General features: G+C 35.3%; 1 protein-coding gene and 1 long non-coding RNA gene across 11 annotated transcripts in view; one reads left to right on the top strand and one right to left on the bottom strand.

The window, feature by feature from the left end:
• The window catches only part of LOC135295545 (uncharacterized), a 46151-nt gene extending 41226 nt beyond the window's left edge, over nt 1-4925 (bottom strand). For all 3 annotated transcript variants that reach the window (XR_010357684.1, XR_010357683.1, XR_010357678.1), the window contains exon 1: nt 4844-4925. This is a non-coding gene — a long non-coding RNA (uncharacterized LOC135295545). The remainder of the gene's footprint in view (nt 1-4843) is intronic.
• The window catches only part of DGKB (diacylglycerol kinase beta), a 332462-nt gene that overhangs the window by 215672 nt on the left and 97446 nt on the right, over nt 1-19344 (top strand). The window lies entirely within an intron of this gene.

The raw sequence follows: 19344 nt of genomic DNA, 5'->3' as shown, positions 1-19344 counted from the left end.
AGCTTTCTATTGAGCAGCCACTGCTTGATCAGCTCTTAACCAGACACTTTATCTGTTGCCATCTCTAGAATAAGGGAAAGGGTTCTGTCTCTATCACATCCTGTTTTTCAGGTCTTGTTTTTAAGAATTTTCTGACAACCAGAAATAATTTATTTTTATGTTTATTTCAATGAAAATCCATTTTATATTAAATTTTTAAAATTGTATTATGGTAAAAAGATTTTAACATTTTGGTTTTTCTCATTCCCTAGTCAGTGCTAAATATTGAAGGTAATTATTACAACTCTGTGTGTGGATTTCATTTGATTCAGAAAGAAATAACCTTGATAAAATGCTCAGTTTTGCAAAGGTGCCCTTTCAAGATGCAAATTAACACAATTATGTTAGTTGAAAACATATTTTGGAGATATGCAATCAAAATAATAAACTAGTTAAATAAAGCTTGTATGTGCAATCACATTTGGTAAATAAAAAATATTTCCTAATAAGAAATTTGACAAGTTTTGTTTAGTGTAATTTTTAACTGAAGTTGTACATAGGTTAAATTTTATGCCATTGTAAAAGTGAGTGTTTCTTTGTTTTTTACAGCAAAGTAGGAGATAAACAGACAACAATTCCAGAAATGGTGTAAACTACATGTCTGGAGAAGAAAAACAGCAATGCATAATACCAGGTCTTTCTCCTCACTCACACACCACAGAATAATTATGTGGGACAGCAGGATGGGGGGAGTTGAGTGAGCACTCAGCAAACAGCAGATGCATGGGCTCAACTTCATCCTTCACAATCCCCAGTCTGAAATGCAGAGTAAATGTTTCTTAGAGCGGGAGCAAGTACATATTTATTGCAATTAATCCCACAGGAGTTCATCTTCAGATGATGCTAAAGCAAGCAAAGACTTCTTAGTGGCTCCCAGGTAGCCGTAGGGACAAGAACATCCCTTTAGATTTGCACACTGTGCAGCAGTGATGCCATGACTCTGCTTTATATATGGGTGTCAGTCTATTCCTTTATGCCTTGCAGAGAGTCATAAAGGAATTTGAAAATATAATGAAAGTGTAATGAATTAAATTTATCATTAATGTCCCAGCAAAAATTTTAAGCTGTACCAGAAGAGCCATGTAAATACAGTGAATATTCTGTTGTGGCACCTGTTTTGAGGGGTATTTTTTTCCTTCTTTTTTTTTTTTTTCTTCTCTTTTTTTTTTTTATGTGTGGTACTTTATGACTTGAGTTTTGAGTGGGTTTTTTTTTTTAAACTGTTATTAACCATCCTCTTAATTTTGGTTCAAGTGGCAGCTTAGAATATGCACTATTTTGGTGTCAGACAAATCTGTAATCTGGATTACTCATCTTTCCTAATAGCATTATTAACAGAATTTAATGGTTATTTGACTAGAGAAAGCTAGTTCCTTGTAAACATACAGTAGGAATCCTCATGAAACCGCTAAAGCTGCAATGTGAGCTTTGATACTGAAAGTGACAGGAGAGAGTTATCGTATAGAGTCAGAAGGAACATGCATCTTGTAACCTTTGACACAGATGTAAGTTGACTGCATTATAGTATAACAAAAACTTCTCTTTTTATGGAAATTGTGTCTGAGTAAGAAATGTAGGATTTCCTGTGTCGCTAACCTGCGTTGGTTAGGAATCTGCTTTGTTTGATTATCCCAGATATACACATTCTTATTAACTATCCGTCCACAGGTTTATTGTGGATAGAAAAGTCAAATCTATTAGCTTTCAATTTCTTTTTACTCTAGTAACAAAAACATATTTTTAATGAAAAAGACGGAAAGAATAACCTGAGGGAGTAGTTCAAACCCTCCTGACTTAGAATTGCTAATGCACAGAATGACGTAGCATTTAAGCAAAGGGATGGAAGGTGTAGATGAAGAGCTATTAAACAATACAGGTGGTTGCAGTTTCTAGTACAGAAAGTAGAGGTAAAAATCTAGAAGGGAGTTTTTGCCCTGTATTTTTGTTCTCTGTGAAGATAAGAACTGAAGTAAGCATCTGGGACACCAAATTGAATTTTTCGCTGTCAAAGATGATGATGCAATAAAATTATTTCAAAATGTCCATGGATCGTCAGATCCCCAAACCCTTGTATACTTGTCTAACTGCTACCAGAAATTAATGATAAATAATGATAAACCCAAAATCGTATTGTGTAAGGGAAAGAATAGAGATATGATCACAGACACGAGCAGCCCTACATACCTACAATATGAAGAATTTTTAAAAACCACACAACAGAAAGCTGAGGATAAAAAATCCGAACCCTTCCAAGTGAACCCAGAATGCAGACCCTGGACTAAGTTAGTAAGAAAGTCCCAGCTGGTGTAGAGTAAAATTTCCCACATTAGTAACTGGCTTGATAATGTGAACAAGAGTGGTGCTGGAGTGCTGGCAAATACCTAATCTATTTATTTATTTATGGCCAATCCATAGTTTAAAAAGAGAGAAGAAGCAACTCTTCCTCTGAACAGGGTTACAAGTGTGTCAAGGAGACAAAACAATTTTCATAAAAGAAACCTCTTTGTTTGTTGTAAGCATATTTTAAAAATAATATCCTTATATCACATATTACTGTGTTTAATATTAACTTTTTAGTTTTTTAAGTAATCAAATCAAGGTTTCATCAATCCTGTTACTTTGAATTTATGCAAATGTTTCACTCATGGTAGAAGTTGAATTTTCTTGAAGAAATTTGAAAGAGTCTTTTATTGAAGCTGTTTATTTTGTTAAGTGATGATACACTCAAAACTGAAGGCAGTGGATAACTTTTCATGATAAGAGAAAGGCAGCATGATTTTATTAAATGCTATTAAACAGAACCATAACTGAATTTAATTTAATGTCTTAAAATATTGTCAGTTTCAATTATCTAGAATCCAAACTAGCCTAATGATAGAATATCACAGAATATATCAATATTCTGAATTTGTAGAATATTTTGCCATGTATTTTATGTTGTACTGTTAACTTGCCTGAAACAGGTGGCTTTTCATATGTGATCACATGTTCATAAACCCAGCTTCTTTCACACTGTTTCAATATCCAAGTATCCTTTCCCATCCTCTGGTGCTGCTTACAGCACCTGCCTACTGCTGCTGAAAACCTAAATGTTTGCACTAGGGCTCATCTTTTGGCCCATGTTTTAAGAAATGCCTCCTTTCATGTAATTTGACTGAAATCCAGGTTTTTCCATTAAAGACACACAGAACTCTTTGTGGAACTGATTTGATATATGGATTATTATTAAACAAAAATTAAAAGAAAAATATAACGGTATTTTGATACATGTTTCTGACACTTCCCCTGTTACAGTCAATCAACACTAATTGATTTTGATGGAGTAATGCTCTCTTAAGTGAAGATCTTATTTTCCAGTAATGAATTTGTAACTGTTTTGACCGTCAGATGGAGCATAGCCTCTTTTCCAGTAGCCCAGGAATTTTGTTTTTTTTTATTTTTCACCAAGATATATCAGCTATAGCCTTTACAAACAGGCAAATGTCAAGATGCTGCGAAATATAACATTTGTAAATAATACATCTGATGTGCATTTCTTCATCCCTTGGGCAGACTAGACATGTACTGTATTCCATTTCTGAAAAATAACTTATAGTTCTATATTATTAATAGTTGCACATCCATACATTAACAGAATACTAACAAACTGTTCCATGGGCAGCCAGACTAATGAAGACTGATTTCCTACAGATGTATGTCCTGTGACCCTGAGTGTCCTTGCTGTGACAATCCCATTTTCACATATGGTCTTAGTTCCACATGCTGCTCTGTGCTCTCTGTTTGTGATTAACCAATCAGTATTTGCTGATTTCTGGGCTTTGTTACAAATGGAAAAAGTGCCAGATACTTTCTTTAAACTGCAATTATCTTGTTTGTGTACAGGTCATGTATCAATGAAAGAAGTAGTTAATTCTTTAAGGGTTCATCAACTATTTGGTGTTTGTGTAATTTTGACTGTTCTTCCTTGTCCCCTCTCCCTAGTATAAATCATTTGTAGCCTTTTACAATCAGATTCAAGTAAAATTTTGAGTTTGATTGATCCACAGTATTGCATCCAATTTAGACATATTGTATGTGATAAAACTGTAAGGTCTTAGAGTAATTGACTCTTGAACATAATGGGTTATAATGCTGTCATTAAATGACTGATTGGTTGTTCTATGCTATTGCAAAGAAATCCTGTGGAAAAGAACGTCTGGAAAGTGCAGATGTTCATCCATCGCAACTGGGGGTAGATTTGTTTCTTTTGATGTGTAATTGCAACTGATAATTGTATAGAAAAAAAATCAGGATGTTAATGCTTCAGATCTCTTTCTCTTAACATGCATGACATCTATCCTAGTGTTGTCTTGTCTCTGACTCCTAACTTATCCCCCTCACTGAGCTTCATCGCAGTGCATGCCCACACAGGAGTGACCATTTTCAGTATTTCTTAATTTTATTGCCTGTGCTCCCCATTATCCCACTTATTAAAGTTCTGCTGGCTGTCCTTTCCTCTCAGCACAACCAAGGATGCAGCTGTTTGTGTTCCTTTCCAGAAACTGTCATCTAAATTGCCCTCAGGATAACCTTCGAGAAACACAACCTTAGAAAGAGCACAATGCAGGTTATTTCCAAACCCCTACAAGAAACATGTGGTCTTACGCCATATAAGTTAATCTATAAATTTTGTTAGATTTTAATAAATCATTTGAAGATTTGAAGGAATAAGCTTCATCAATTAATCATTCACCTAGTGTGGGTCATAACTGATTAATAAAAAATGTGGTCAAGAAACATTTCCTCCTTCTTAAAATGTTGTTACCTTGTTAAGCCCTCATTTGTGCCTGTTCCTATAGTCCCTCATGTCTAGATAGGTGTACATCAGTGTGTGGACTGTGTGTTCCTTGGAGTGCTTCTTTGGTTCCAAACATACCTATGGAACCTCTCACATGGGCACACCAACCTGTCTATAGTGTGCATTTAACCTAAAGTCCTTTTGTGAATGTGGGGGCACTTAAAACTTTTATAAAATAAGTAGATCCATGGGTGCATTAAAAAGGAAATAACATTGCCTGAAAGAGAAGGAAGAAATAATCCTAACATCCTATGATATAAAATAGAATTTTCTCAATTTGATTTGGTTTAGTTCTAATTTAATTTACTAACCATTTTATAAGACACTATCTTGCAACATAACTCTTTTCCTCCTAAGTATGCTTAATGTCCTAACTGAAAGATTTCAGTGATTTCCTAAGTTATTCCTTGTTTCCTTTGACATTTGTCATCATAGGGAATTTGTATTCTTTTATCCTTTGATCAAAGGTTATCTTTTGATGCCCCAGATCATCAACTACTTTGATAGAACCAAACTGAATAAATTGTGTGGCTGGTCTGAAAAAATTCTGTTTCAGTTATATTATTTTTTATTATATTTACGTGATTTATAGAAATGCATATCAATTGTACATATACACACACACACACACATATGTGTGTATATGTATATATACACAATATATGTATAAAAAAGTATTAGTACATGCACCAATGCAATGAGATTCTGTTTCATATTTTGAAGATTCAAATATTCATGGCTTTCAGGAAGGTTCTGATGAAAATGATGGTGATTACCAAAAAAGTTTGTTTGGGTTGTACTTCGTGTAATCTATTCTGTAATGTTTTGTTCTCCTCATATACTCCTATATATAATGTTTTCTTTTAGTACAATTGAGTTGATAGGTGTGGATAGGATCTGTTTATCAAGCTAAGGATTCTGTAGCTTTGCAGTCCTCTGTTCTCCTCCTTTCCTGCAACATGGTGTGTTTCTAATCACCTTTCAAATTTTCAAGAGAGCATCATCAAAATTGGGTAGATTCCATTCTGTGAAACCTTATGAATAATAGTAATTTAAAAGAATAGACAGATCAGACACTGTACATCAGGGTCGTACAATAGTAAAACTATAATTGTTTTCTGTGTGAAGTTTCACAGTTGTGATTAGATCTAATCAGTTTTAAGCAGCCATAATAATTTCAGACTCCTGTTATAGAGGCGTTTTACAGTGTAACCACAAAAAAAACTATAGAAAAAAGACTTTTTCAAAATTGTAAGAAGTTTTTGCATTTGTAGAGAATGAATTAGGCCCATTTTCTTTGCTGTTGACAGAGTGCATTCCTTTTAATCTAGTCATTATAGAGAAAGTCAGCAAAGCAAGGGAGGAAATACAGAGAGATTATAGGAAATGACTGTTTAAAATACATCTGCAAATGAGTAATGCTGGGCTTATGTTGTAGTACACCATCAATTTTCCTTGTACTGTATGCACCAGATATACTACACTGTTGCATTTGTGTGTGTTTTAAGTCTTTTTAAGTCTTATAGGTATTCCTCTATTACCAAACATCTCAGGATTTTAGAGACAGAATTCAAGGCACGTGTTTTGAACTACATTTAGCAGGCGAAGTACCAGCTTTATAGGTCTATGTATGTTTACTTCATAACTGTTTAGAGCCCAAGCTTATTGTTTACTGTGGTGAAAATATATCCTGCAAAGTCCTGCAAATTCAATCAAATTAAGGATTTAGTTAAGAATTAAAAGTGATGTAATATGTAGAAATTGTTGCTTAGTTTTTGATTTGTTAGATATTAATGATGTTGCTAAATTTCAAAATTAGATAATCACTCAATCTTTTTTTCTATAGGTGCTAACACACTAATGCTGTGAGGGGTTAGTATTCCATCAGATGATTTTATGCAGTCGTCATTGAAAACCCTGACCTATTCTTAACAATGGATTTGTCCCGTTTCTTTTTTTTTTCACAAAATAACAAATCAGTTAATACCGTTTAAAAATACTTTGCTTCTAAGAACCCATTTAAAAATCAATTTTTAAGCTTTAAGTTATTGATTCTTACATTTGCATTTAAAACTCAAATATAAATACATATTTTTTATTATTAAATTCTGTAACCAATTTCATTCCTAGCCCAACTTTCAATGACAAGTTTAAATGTAGAACATATTTTGAAGAGCTAAGAATAGGAATTTGTTGATAAAGGAAAGGCAGACTGCAGTGTACCTGGACAAATAATATTGCTTTAAGAGTGATAGATCTAGCTGCAAAAACTGTAGGAAACAGTATATAGAGTTCCAGGAAAAAATGCCAAATAGCTGGGAAGACTGACTATTTTTAAATAAAAACAATGTTAACTCTGGAGTCCAAAACTACTTCTTTTAAAGCTAGAAATAAACATCTGTTAGTTTTTCCATTGTAAAACTTCATTTTTATGGGTTTATAATAGGGTCATAAAAAGTCATTCCTTACTGAAACTTGACATCATAAAAGGCTAGGAAAGTCCTCTGGGTAAGTAATAAATAGATTAAAGGATGATAGAAAGGTATGTTTTCAGTACAAGCATACCAAAACACACACAAAATCTCACTCTGTTGTCCATTTGACTTGTACCCTTTAATCATAGTTCAAAGCTAAGCAGAATCTCCTCTTTTAGAAGTGTACGTTTGGCTTCAGTAGATACTTTTCCAATTCCATCCAAAGAGAGAAAACTCATGGGGAGTGAACCATCAAGTTCTGGCTCCATCAGTGGAGGGAGCCAGGAGGTCCTAAGACCTGCCCCAGAACTTAATCAATTCTAGGCCAAGTTGTTGGTCCAATGCATCTTCAGACCTTTCTTGCTACTTTCATTTCCTTGCCTCCTTCCTAGTCCTAGCTCACTGGAAGTCATGATCATATGCATTCCATTGAAATCTAGAGTGTTAGTATCTCCATTTTTATCTGCAAAAGTGAACTAAATAAAAATACATATTCATAACAGCAAAGCAATGTATCCTAGTTGAGATAAGCTTTGTTATGTAACAAATGGTGGCATAGGCACATCCCCTGACTATCAGTATAAAAAAAATTATTTCTCTTTGTTTGTTTTTATTCTGGATGCAAAGGTGAAAAATCATTTCAAGTACATGTGAATTCTTTTGGGAAATCACTGGCTATTTTTACATGAACTGTTTTTCTGAGGTGTGATCTTGCATTCAGTGAAGTAACTACTAAATAATTAAATTAATTTTAGCCATAAATAAGCCAAGCAAATTCTGACAAAAGTCCTCGAGGCCATGATGCAAAATATTTTTCTTTAGGTTAGTTGACAGACTACTTGGATCATAAATGGAGACAAATCGCTTAGAAAGAAAAAAAGGACAAAATTTGAAGCTTCGCTAATGTGAGCAAAACCAGTAATATATGGAATTAGATGCTTATCTGTCTCCTGCTTTGAAAATGGTTGATCTAAGTACTGTTAATCTCAAAGTCCAGTGTCTGGAAACATGCATTTGGAGAAGACAAGGAATTCTATTATGTATTCAGCTCCATTGTGATGTCTTTTTTTTTTTTTTTTTCCCTCTTTGGATGTAATTACTCCTTATCTTTATTTCTTTATTTACCATTTTAAAGTTTAACATTTTGAACATTATTACTGTGAATCTTTATATGTTTATTTACACATTGTTTCTTACGAACTTCCATGCTAATGGTCCATGACTATTTAAAGGATATGCCGTGATTAAGGCATACTAAAATCTGTTGGATGAAACAGACTCTGGTGCTTTCAGACTTCTTTTTATGATCTTTTTGTTTATGCTGACTGATCTCCTTGTGACTATGTGGTAAGGACTGATCTGATATTCACAGTATATTTTTGAAAAATAAGTCTCCTTCAGTAATTAATATGAGAATTTCTTCTAATGTGAATCAAGTATGATATTAGAAAGATAAACACTGGAAAGGTAAACAACTGTGTGATGCAAAAATATTATTGTTTAATCTCATACGTAGCTTGTCAAACAGTTCCAGTCTGGAAAGGCTTGTTGAGGTCAATTTTTGAATGATGATAAGTAACACTATCAGATAGAGATAGACTGGGTTGACATTATGTACATTTGAAATGCTAGCCCAAGAGATATGAAGGAAAATACATGTTTGGCTGAATGATAACACAGGATGATTTCACTTAATAGCTAAACACTAATAAGATGAAGTTCATACCGGAGTCACAGTGTGGCTTTTCCTTTCTATAACTGCATCTCAAGTTAGTAATGTAGCAGAATGATAGTGATCTGGAGTAGGGGATCAAGTGCACCCTCAGTCACTGTCCAGGCAGCACGAAGTTGGGTGGGAGTGTTGATCTGCTGGAGGATAAGAAGTCTGTGCAGAGGGGTCTGGACAGGCTGAATCCATGGGCTGAGGCTGATTGTATGAGATGTGCCAGGGCCAAGTGCTGGGTCCTGCACTTTGGGTCACAACAACTCCATGTAATGCTACAGGAATGGGAAGAAGTGGCTGAAAAGCTGCCCAGTGGAAAAAGGCCTGGGGGTTTTGGATGACTGCCAGCTGAACATGAGCTGTCAGTATGCCCCAGTGGCCAAGAAGGCCAATGGTGTCCTGACTTGTATCAGCAGTAGTGTGGCCAGAAGGACTGGGCAGTGATTATCTCCCTGTACTCAGCACTGGTGAGGCCACACCTTGAGTGCTGTCTCTACTGTTTTGGGCCACTCCACGAAAGACAATGAGGTGCTGGAGCATGTCCAGGGAAGGGCAACAAACTTGATGAAGGGTCTGGAACGCAACGCTTATGGAGAGTGGCTGAGGGATATGGGATTCTTTAGCCTGGAAAAAAGAAGTCTCATTGCTCTTAAAATTATATGTAAGGAGGTTGTAACACAGTTTGGGTCAGTCTCTTCTCTTAAATTGCAAGGCAAACAATAGGAAATGGCTTCAAGATGTGCCAGGGAAGGTTTTGATTGGATTAGGAAAAAATTCTTCATGGAATGGGATGTCAAATACTGGAACAGGCTGCCCAGGTAACAGGGGAGTCATCATCACTGGAAGTATTTAAAACATATGATGGGCTTGGCAGTGATGGGTTAACAACTGGACTCAACAAACTTAAAGTTCTTTCTCAACCTAAATGATTCTATGAAGACAGACATTACAAAATGAGAAATAAAAATCAGGTTGGAGGAATATTTTGTAAAAGAATTGTTTCTTAAGTAGAGTTACATGATGTTTTTCCCACAGTAATGCCAGTTCCCAGTTTGGCATAACACAATGTAACTCTTTAATAACAAAGATAATTAAAATTGCCAGAAGAAAAACTGTTAGATAAATGTGAAAGATAATAAGATGAAGTATGGAAATAGCCCAGTAGTTAGTACAATACAATTTAGTAAAGCAGCATTTGTTCATGTTGTTATTCACAACCTCAAATACTAATTGAATTCATTTTTTTCTAGAGGTATCAAGTTTTCAGCTTCAAAAAAATAGTGGGAGAAAGTGGACCAATTATTTTAAATCCATCATGTATTGTGTCTGCCAAAGAGGAAGATTGAAGCTGAAGATAGAATAGATAGATTCATGCCATCTACTCTAGTACATTTATCTCAATGCTGAAGTATATAGTGCCCAGTAACTCATGTGAGGTGGTCTTCACCCTTCTAAAATTAGCGTATCTAAGATCTGTTTAAATAGATTTTAGTTAAGTATAAAAGTCTCAGTAAAATGCATAGCACTTTCTGAAATATCCAGCAAAACAAAAGAATTAGTCCCCTTTATACATTTGGCTCTGGATCATTTACCTTGCTAGAACATCTGTTTTGGATGAGATGTTAGAATGGACAATTAAGAAAGGAAAGTAGGAAAAGCTCCCGATTATTTTCATAATCAAAGACTTAAAACTAATAATCTAAACTGAATGCCTAAGTATTCAGTAATGCAACTGAAGAATAATTAAGCATTTGCTATTTCTTTTAGTGCTAACCTTCCTATATAATTTGCTTTTGCTTAGAACATAGTGTTTTATTTTAGATCTTTCATATATGGGAGAATCAGAAATAAAAATCTATTAAGCAAGCTTCAACATGTCCAGTTGATAGTTTACTATTATAACATGAATTTCTTCAGAAAAAATACAGATTAGCTTATCCTCACTTAGTGAAGAAACCAGTTAATGCAGTGCCAGATCAGGGTTATTATAAAAAGCCAAAGGCAGGCAATAGTATTTGCATTTAATGAAAACAGTGATTTTTGTAATGTAGCTGACTAAGGGAAAGAAAGATCTTGTGCCAATAAAAATCTCATCAGGTGATGGCTTTAACAGAGCATCTCAGTATCCTTGTCACCCAGAGCTGTCGTAAACAAACTACTGATGAGACAATGATAATAATTAACATAGTGTTAATGGAACATAGATGCTCACAGCTATTTTTCAGCTACAGTGATCTGAATGAATGCCAGGCAGTGCATGCAGCATGATTCTGTTTTTATTTGCTGTGAAGCTGTTGGGTCTCTCCTTATTTTCATCCACAGATCCTTGGTGTAAGTCTTTGCTGTAATCTGATGATGCTTTTTTTTCCCTTTTTTTGACATACAGGACTGTAGGTCACATCATAATATTTTAGAAATGTCTAATGGCAGAATCTCAGGAAGTTTCAAAAGCTGACTGGTTTTTGAAGGTGTTTCAACTAGACAAAATGCTCTCCTTTACTCTTGACAATATATTATTGCTAGTGAATATTAACCTTATCTACAAAGTAATAATTTTACTGGTAAAACTCATGTTAAAAAGAAAGAAAAATAATCTTGAGGTTAGGTATGGCAAAAGGCCTCAGAACATCTTTCCTTCCTTCTTGCCTTCCTTCTTTCCTGCCTCCTCTCCTCCCTCTTTCCCTTCCTCCCTCTCTCCACTGCAGTGAATGGAGCTTCAAACATGGATGGTCGTGGCTAAAGATCATTTTTGGCGAAAATGCTGGGTTCTTTGGCTGATATCCTAGGTGTCTTCCCTCTCAGGGATGTTTGGCATTGATGTTAAAAAACTGCAGGTTGTTTTTCATGGGTAATATAGGCAAATAATGAAACACGTTCCACATGAGGCACAGAAAACTAATACTGGCTTTTGTCTTGGCTGGCTATGTCTCTACCTAATCTTTGATCGTAAAAAGAAATACCACCTCTTTCCTTCATTTCTATCAAAGTAGTACCTGACTGGCATTTTATCTTTGCAGGTGTGGTTTGAATCTGTCCAGATGCCATATCTTCTTTTCTTATCTTCCTCTGCCTCCTTCACCTTGGCTTCCTAAATCTCTTTTCTAAACAGCATGTTCCATTAGACAGTCATGTCCAACCATTTAAAAATAAACAGAGAAATAAATGTGAAGTAAATGCAAATGGGAGGAAAGTGCTATCCTGTCAAATAGTCTTGTTTTCACCCTTAGTCCATGGTGTTCTTCCCTTTTTTTAGTATGAACCATGACCTGCTCCTTGCAAAAGCTCCCCATTCAAACAGAAATCTTATGCAAGGACTTCACAAGACTGTCCTTGAGTTAAAAGTGACTCATTGAATACAGGCTTTTTGATTATGGTATTGGCAAATAGTATTAATTTTTTTCTTTAAAATGTTGGCATGTTTGAATATTTCTGCTCTCAGTCCTAAATTCCTTATCAGAAAAGCTTACTTTCGGTTTCAAATGTGAAAGTTTTGTCTTTTTGTGGTAGAGAATTTTTAATGCTATGGTTTGAATGCTCCCTTAGGTAAAGTAGTGAAGGACAAATATAAAACATCCAAATGCATTTTTTTTTCCAATCTCATGCTTCTTGAACTCCAGTGCATGATTTTTTTAATATTAAAGTTGGCAGTGCTGCTGTTTCAAATTGGTATGCACTATTAAATAGGAAATAATAATATTGGTATTCTCTCAAAAATATTTTATCCTTCCAGAGAATAGAAACCTCTTATCTGATCCATAATGTGTAAAAAAACCAAGCCCTACATTTCCATTAAATGTAAGGCATTTCTGATTCATAGACCATCTTTTTGTTTTGTGTTTCTGGCACAATGGTATCTTGTTCCATGACAGAAGTTTCACATTGCTGTAGATTCCTACACCAATGTGAAATAATGGCAGCAAAATAATGACAATAGCAATGCAAAATAATGACAACAGTAATGACAACAAAAATGTTTCTGTAAAAATTAGAATTTTTTTGTTGATGTGACCATCTAGTCAGTTGCACTTCGACTTCGGAAAATGCATTCTTAAAATTATGTTAATAAATAACTTTAAATAAGCCTAGTTGAAGTCTTTGAGTACCTGGAGTACCTGATCTCTGTAAGACAGCTCTCTTCAAAGTCACTGCATTTGTTTGGAAGGTGTATACCTAGGTAATTATGAAATTGTTTCCAGCCTGTGGGATGCAGAGCACGGCTGAGTAGTACTCCAGTTTGAGAGGGACTTCAAACTTCTGTTATGTTTTGAGAATGTAGCAACAGACTAAATGATGTATCAGGCAAGCCTGATGTGTGCACAGCTGTACCATGCAGCCCTGAGGAGCTGGTGTGCACTAGCAGTGCTAGTTTGCCATCTGGGACTATACTGTGTACAGTGTGCTGTAGAGCACAAATCCTGCCATGGGCTGTGCTGTACTATGTCCTGTACACATCCTTCTACTACTCTGTGCTCCTGTAAGTTTAGTCAAATCTCAACCGTTCTGAGAAGGCATCTGGTGAGTTATTTGTGACTCCAGAAACAGGAAACAGCCACAGCTTTCCCTTGAGCTCTCCCACAGAAGTCTTTGTGCAACAGGTTGGAAACAAGGCAGGTCTGGGCTTGAGTTTGGGATTGAGCTCACATGCAAGAGATGCTATTGATGTAAGCACAGACTATTGTGCAGTTAGAAGTCACTTAGATCTTAGGAACATATGGCAGTTTGATTGATGTAAGTTACATCAATTCATCTTTAACATTATATCTTCCGTAATTTTGTGTAATTAATTTAAACTGATTATTTTGCACTTCAAGAAGACATCAAAGAATGGTAGGTAACTTTAGAGCTCTAGTTCACAAAGATTTAAATCGAGAAGTTATGTCATCTTTCTGTTTTTAAGTTTGTTTAAAGTATCATTTGTGCAGAGGTTTAACACCAGAAAGAATGATGCATGAATTTCAAATTAACATTATTTCTGGTAGAAAGCCAAAAGAGGTTACATACTTGGCAGAAAATAACTTTCTGTATTTATTTAAATATATAGTGCAAAATCATTACATGCTTTCAGGTCTCTTGCTAATAATAGAGGAATATTTTGGGTGTCCTTAGTCCCTCTTGTGCTCAGTCTATAATGAGTGAGGTTTTAACTTTTTTTTTTCTTTTTTAATGAAACAATAAAGTGTATTTTGTTTGTCTGTTTGTTTCCCTAAGAAGAAACTGTCTGTAACTTTCCCTAAGGAGACACTTTACAACTTTACAGCTTTTATAAAGTTGCAAACAAACTGCAGATACATTTATTGGGAAAGTTCTCAGAAATTATCTGACATTCATAATTACTGAAGAACCAAAAAAAATTGAATCTATGGAAAAATACAGCTTTCTGTTTGACTTAAAAATAAGAGCTGATGAATAACATTCCACAAGTGATTTCACAACTCTCTATCAACTTAGTGTTTGGACTTTGCAGTATTGTACCCCTTGTTTGTCCCTATGTTTTTACAGACACAAACAGCTGCTCCAGGAGAGCAGGCTGGTGGAGAATATGCCAGATAGCCCCTCCTTACCTTGGAAATGGAGGCTTTTATAGATAGTTTGTACTGGCTCTACAGCAGTATCCAACTGCAACTTGCAAACAAAGATATCTGCTGTATATGAATGCACAAGCAAGCATTAATGCTGATAGAAACCACCAGATCTATATCTCTCTTTGCTGACACGTGAGCTTGAAACAATATGACATAGTCCTCCCTCAGCCTAGACAGCTCACTGAGCTTGACAAGGACTCTAGTAAAAGACAAGCAGTTCTGCATCGTAAGGTTTTTGATGGAAAACATAAAAGTACTGCTCTGTCCAACCACTTTCTGAACGTGCTAGAAAAATGACAGGTTGTCAAAATTAAGTGCCATGTTCTTCACATGAAAACAAAGCAAACATGAAGAAAGCTTTTAGTGATAGGCACTGGTTTACTTCAGACTATTTTTCCAGTGTCTTGCAACTATACATTAATGATATTTTCTTCAAACAGCTATTCGCATAAAGGAAGAAGATTATTTTGGTAGGCTGAAGTTCAACAAAATTTGCTTTTCTTTTCTCTAAATCCTGCAGGATAAATAGCTATGTTAAAGAAATGGCTGTAAAATCCAGGCTGAATTAAGACACATACATTAAAAGAGCAAGCTGTGGATGTTGACTTTTGAAGCCCTTTGATTGTGTCAGTAACTGAAATATACTTTAAATCTTGTGGCTTTGAGAAAAAAGTTTGAAAACGTGACTTGGCATAAGCAATACTATTTCTTTCTTTGTCTGTTAGCAGCTAGAAACAATTATTTGCAGTGTGAATTATCCTATTTTCACTTTGAAAACTAAAAACCATGAGAAAGGAAAACTGTATTCATTGTGATGCATATGCATTTTCCAAGTTCTCCATTTTTCTACTATTTAATCTAAAATTGATTTTCTTCTGTAAATCATTTTTGTTTTTCTTTTTTTTCTTTCCAGGCTTATCTTTTATATTTTTATTTCTGCTTTATGACATATTTAAAGTTACATATTATATAAATTAAAATCTCTGATTCTAATCCTTAAGTTAAGGTTTAAACGATATATCTTTGTTAAAAAGGAATCAGGCCTTGGAATATTTTTATGTCTCATTAGGCATTTTAGGAAAATCCAAGGCCTGCCTTAGTTTTCAGAGAAGTTGCCAGGTTTTATTGACATACTAATAATCCAGAATGGGAAAATTTGCGATGAGTATGTCCTTTTAGATGAACGCTGTGCACCTTTGTGATGTCTGGTTACGTAACATAGACATTTAGGGACTGTAATTCAAAGGAAACAGCAGCAGCAAGACAGAAGTCTGGCTCTGATATTAAAAAGCAGAGATTTGTGTGCCTATGTTGGAAAAGGAACAATAAGTCACATTATCATTTTATTCAAACTGTTCTTAATCCAGATGTTTACTTTTCCTGCTCTAAAGGTTGTTTCCTTCCTTCTGCTCTTTGTATTGATGCTTGATTATATCTTATCTGAGTCTTTTGTTTGCAGCTAATCCAAGTTAGATGATAGTGAGAACTGCAAATATTTTGCCATTATAATCATCATCATAAATCATAGGCCATAAGATCTGCCTTGTGTTTAGAGGAATCAGCTTTTTTATTGACTGTCTTCCATAATTAATAGCACTTTACTTTGTAAATCAAATTAGCCCACTTTTTCTATAAAGATTTAGTGTGAGATCATTTTTTAGAACGTTAAATGACCTTGACAAAAACAAGGGATCAATAACACGTTGATTAGCAGTTTGTTTTCTGGAATATTGGATGGTTATCGTGCTGTTAGTTTTTCCTGTTGTACAACCTGTAGAGGTTGAAGGTCACGGATACCTCCTGGTAATTCTGTTTTCCCCAAGTAGCTGATTCTACTCTTGTCTGATACTGATGGGTTCTCTTAGGCATGTGTGTAGATTTTTAGATTTACACAGGGCCTTGCAGTCTTGATTCCCAATTCTGCTCATAGTGACAGAGCTGTTAAATATCCTGGACTTCAGGTCTCTCCCATGTCCGTGCCCGGATGCTAGGATCAGCTGCAAGGCAACAACTTTTCCCAGGTTTTTTGCAGTCTGGCCTTGAAAATATGAGAGGATGAAAATTGTACAACCTTTGTAGGCAAACTGGTCTTATGCCTTTGGCTGTCCATTGGAAAAAAAAAAATCATATGTCCTATCAGATCTTATTTCAATTTATGTTCTGTTTTTCTTTGCATCATATACCATTGTGAAGAGTCTGGATAAGTTCTGTGGGCACCAGCGGGCTGTTACTTCTTTCCCTTCATCTTCTCCAGGCTGAACCAAGCCCAGCACCCTCTACATCTGTTCACAAAGAACAAATGCACCAGCCCCAGCCACCTTGGTGGCCTCTGCTGGACACCCTGAACAACTTATCCTTTGATGGTAGGACTGCCTCTGCTCTCTTCTTCACAGATGATGTTACTTGGATCCTTTTCTCCCATTGCTCCTTACCAGCTCTTTATGTTTATTTGATGAGCCTTCATTCAGGTAACATAAAACAGAACTCCTTGTGCCCATGACTGATCAAACTTTGACACACAGTGTCCCAGGGGGAGTATGAGGCCAGGACACTGCATTGCATTCAGTAGAGCCCTTAATGCCAAAAGAAAGTCATGTTCCCAGCTATGAAAACTTCTTTAGTCACTCGGAAAGCAAAAGCCTGCCACATGACCTGCACAAGCACCTTATTCCAAGGCCATGTCATGTAATTGAAAAATTCTTTCAGAGGAGCAATGTTAGTAAATTAGGAAGTCTGTCAAGTTCAACAGCATATTTCCGAGTGCTGAATCACAAAAGAGTTGCAGTTTAGGTGCTTTTGTCACATTTCCCCCATGTTAAAATTGCCTCTCGTGGCTACATGTCCCTCGGTGCTTTAAGGCTGTCAGGAATGGTTTTGCAGCTCTAGCCAGCCCCCTCATAGAGTAAATGCCACTCTCCAAAATTTTCTACATGCAGCAAAGGAAAACAGGTGCATCTTGAAGTTGGGCTACCTGTGAGTCTTTGCACTGGGAAATGTGTCTACTTTTAAACAATTTCCATCAGGATGATTTGTTGTCACTGCTTCTGATAACTTTTAGCTCTTGTAATGCTCCTGTTCTGTTGATGCCATGGTGCTTTCTGTTCATGGTGTTTCTGTGAGAGTCTTTCAGGTGAGAGTCCTGATTTTCTCTTTTATCTGTAACACAAAATTTATACTCATGTATTGATCAACCGAAAATGCTGATTGGCTCTGAACAGTCAATCCTTTATTTGAACTTCTAGCTATGGGTGACTTTGGGTGTCTTGTGACACCTCATCAGCAAAGTTTTGAAAAGATGTTGTGTTCCGGAGTCTTAGAACTTGGGTAAAACATTTTGCCGTAGACCTGAATGACTGCAGGAACAGATAAGTGAAGAAATAAGAGAATGTTTATACACAGCTCATTTTCTTAACATTTAAAAATAACCAAATTGTTTTTTTTTAATTTGCTCTCTGGCTAAAACCAAAGGGAAAAAAGGGTTTTACAAATGTGCATTATGCAAAGGAAAGAAGAATGCTAAAATCAGATTCAAGAGTGCATCATGCTAGTGCTGTGAAAGATCAAGACTGAGACCCTGACCTCATTGAAACTGGCGCAGATTTGATTTTTGAATTAGCAGGGTCAGATTTCATTCCAGATACAAGATGTTAGAGTGTAAGGTTCCATACTAATTATTAGGATATGAATGTATTAAAATTACACAAAATAATTATTAAATTACACAGATTTTGTAGAGGTTTTAGATCCTGCACAAAACTAGTATTAAATAAGTGTGAGATATGGATATAGAACTGAACACAGAAGAAGGTTTTAGTTTCTTGAACAGGATTTGTGTTTCAGGACTTTTTAACGTAACAGGTGATTAAAAGTATATTGGCTGGAAGGAGTCTGTAATGTGCTACATGAAAGACAAAATTAATTTTATTTTGTTTCTAATATTTTCTTTTAGGTGTGTTATTTAATACAAGTCTACACAAGCTAATTCATAGAAATAATTGCTCTTACATATTTTTATGCCCAGTTTATACAGACTTTAGTTATTTCTTACAGCGGAACATAATGTCTCTGTCAGAGAGCTGTAAGAAAATACATAAAGAAAAAAGAATGTTAAGTAATACTGGAGAAATGTCAACAATTGTGTGGGTGAATTGTTTTAAAAATAGCTAAATGGAGGGTCAAATATCTAAAAAACACAGAGGTAGGTCATGTGGAGAATGATGAACTTTTATTTTAAAGAAACATTACTCAGGAAAGTACTAGACAGTCATGCCTGATAATGAGCTGAACAGGAGCTTTGAGAGTGATGCTGTAATTTGAAGATGAGGTAAGGGCTTTGGCTTTATGAACAGGGCAGGGAGATGTAGGAAGGTGATTCTTTAAAATTCATGTGGTGTTCATGAGAATAGTGCTGTTTTACGCAATCCTAATGCCCAGTCTTTAAAAGAACATTGAAATTGCAAAAGTTTCTGAAAAAGCTGCAAAAATATTTAAAGAAAGAAATTGTTAAAGGAAAACACACAAAACAGTTGAATACTAGTAATTGATCATAAAAAGGAGAAGATTAAATTATGAGATGACCATAGCAAGTATCTCCATGAGATCTTACTCATTTGTAAAAATTGTAAAGGTTTGTTTGTTTTAGTAGATAAAGGTATTTGAAGGCACAGAAGCTGCAAGTAGTTAGATTTG

Source organism: Passer domesticus, chromosome 1 (genome assembly GCF_036417665.1).
Source record: "Passer domesticus isolate bPasDom1 chromosome 1, bPasDom1.hap1, whole genome shotgun sequence".
NCBI lineage: Eukaryota > Metazoa > Chordata > Aves > Passeriformes > Passeridae > Passer > Passer domesticus.
Note: the sequence above shows the minus strand (reverse complement) of the source record. Positions and strands in the feature narration are given on the sequence as shown.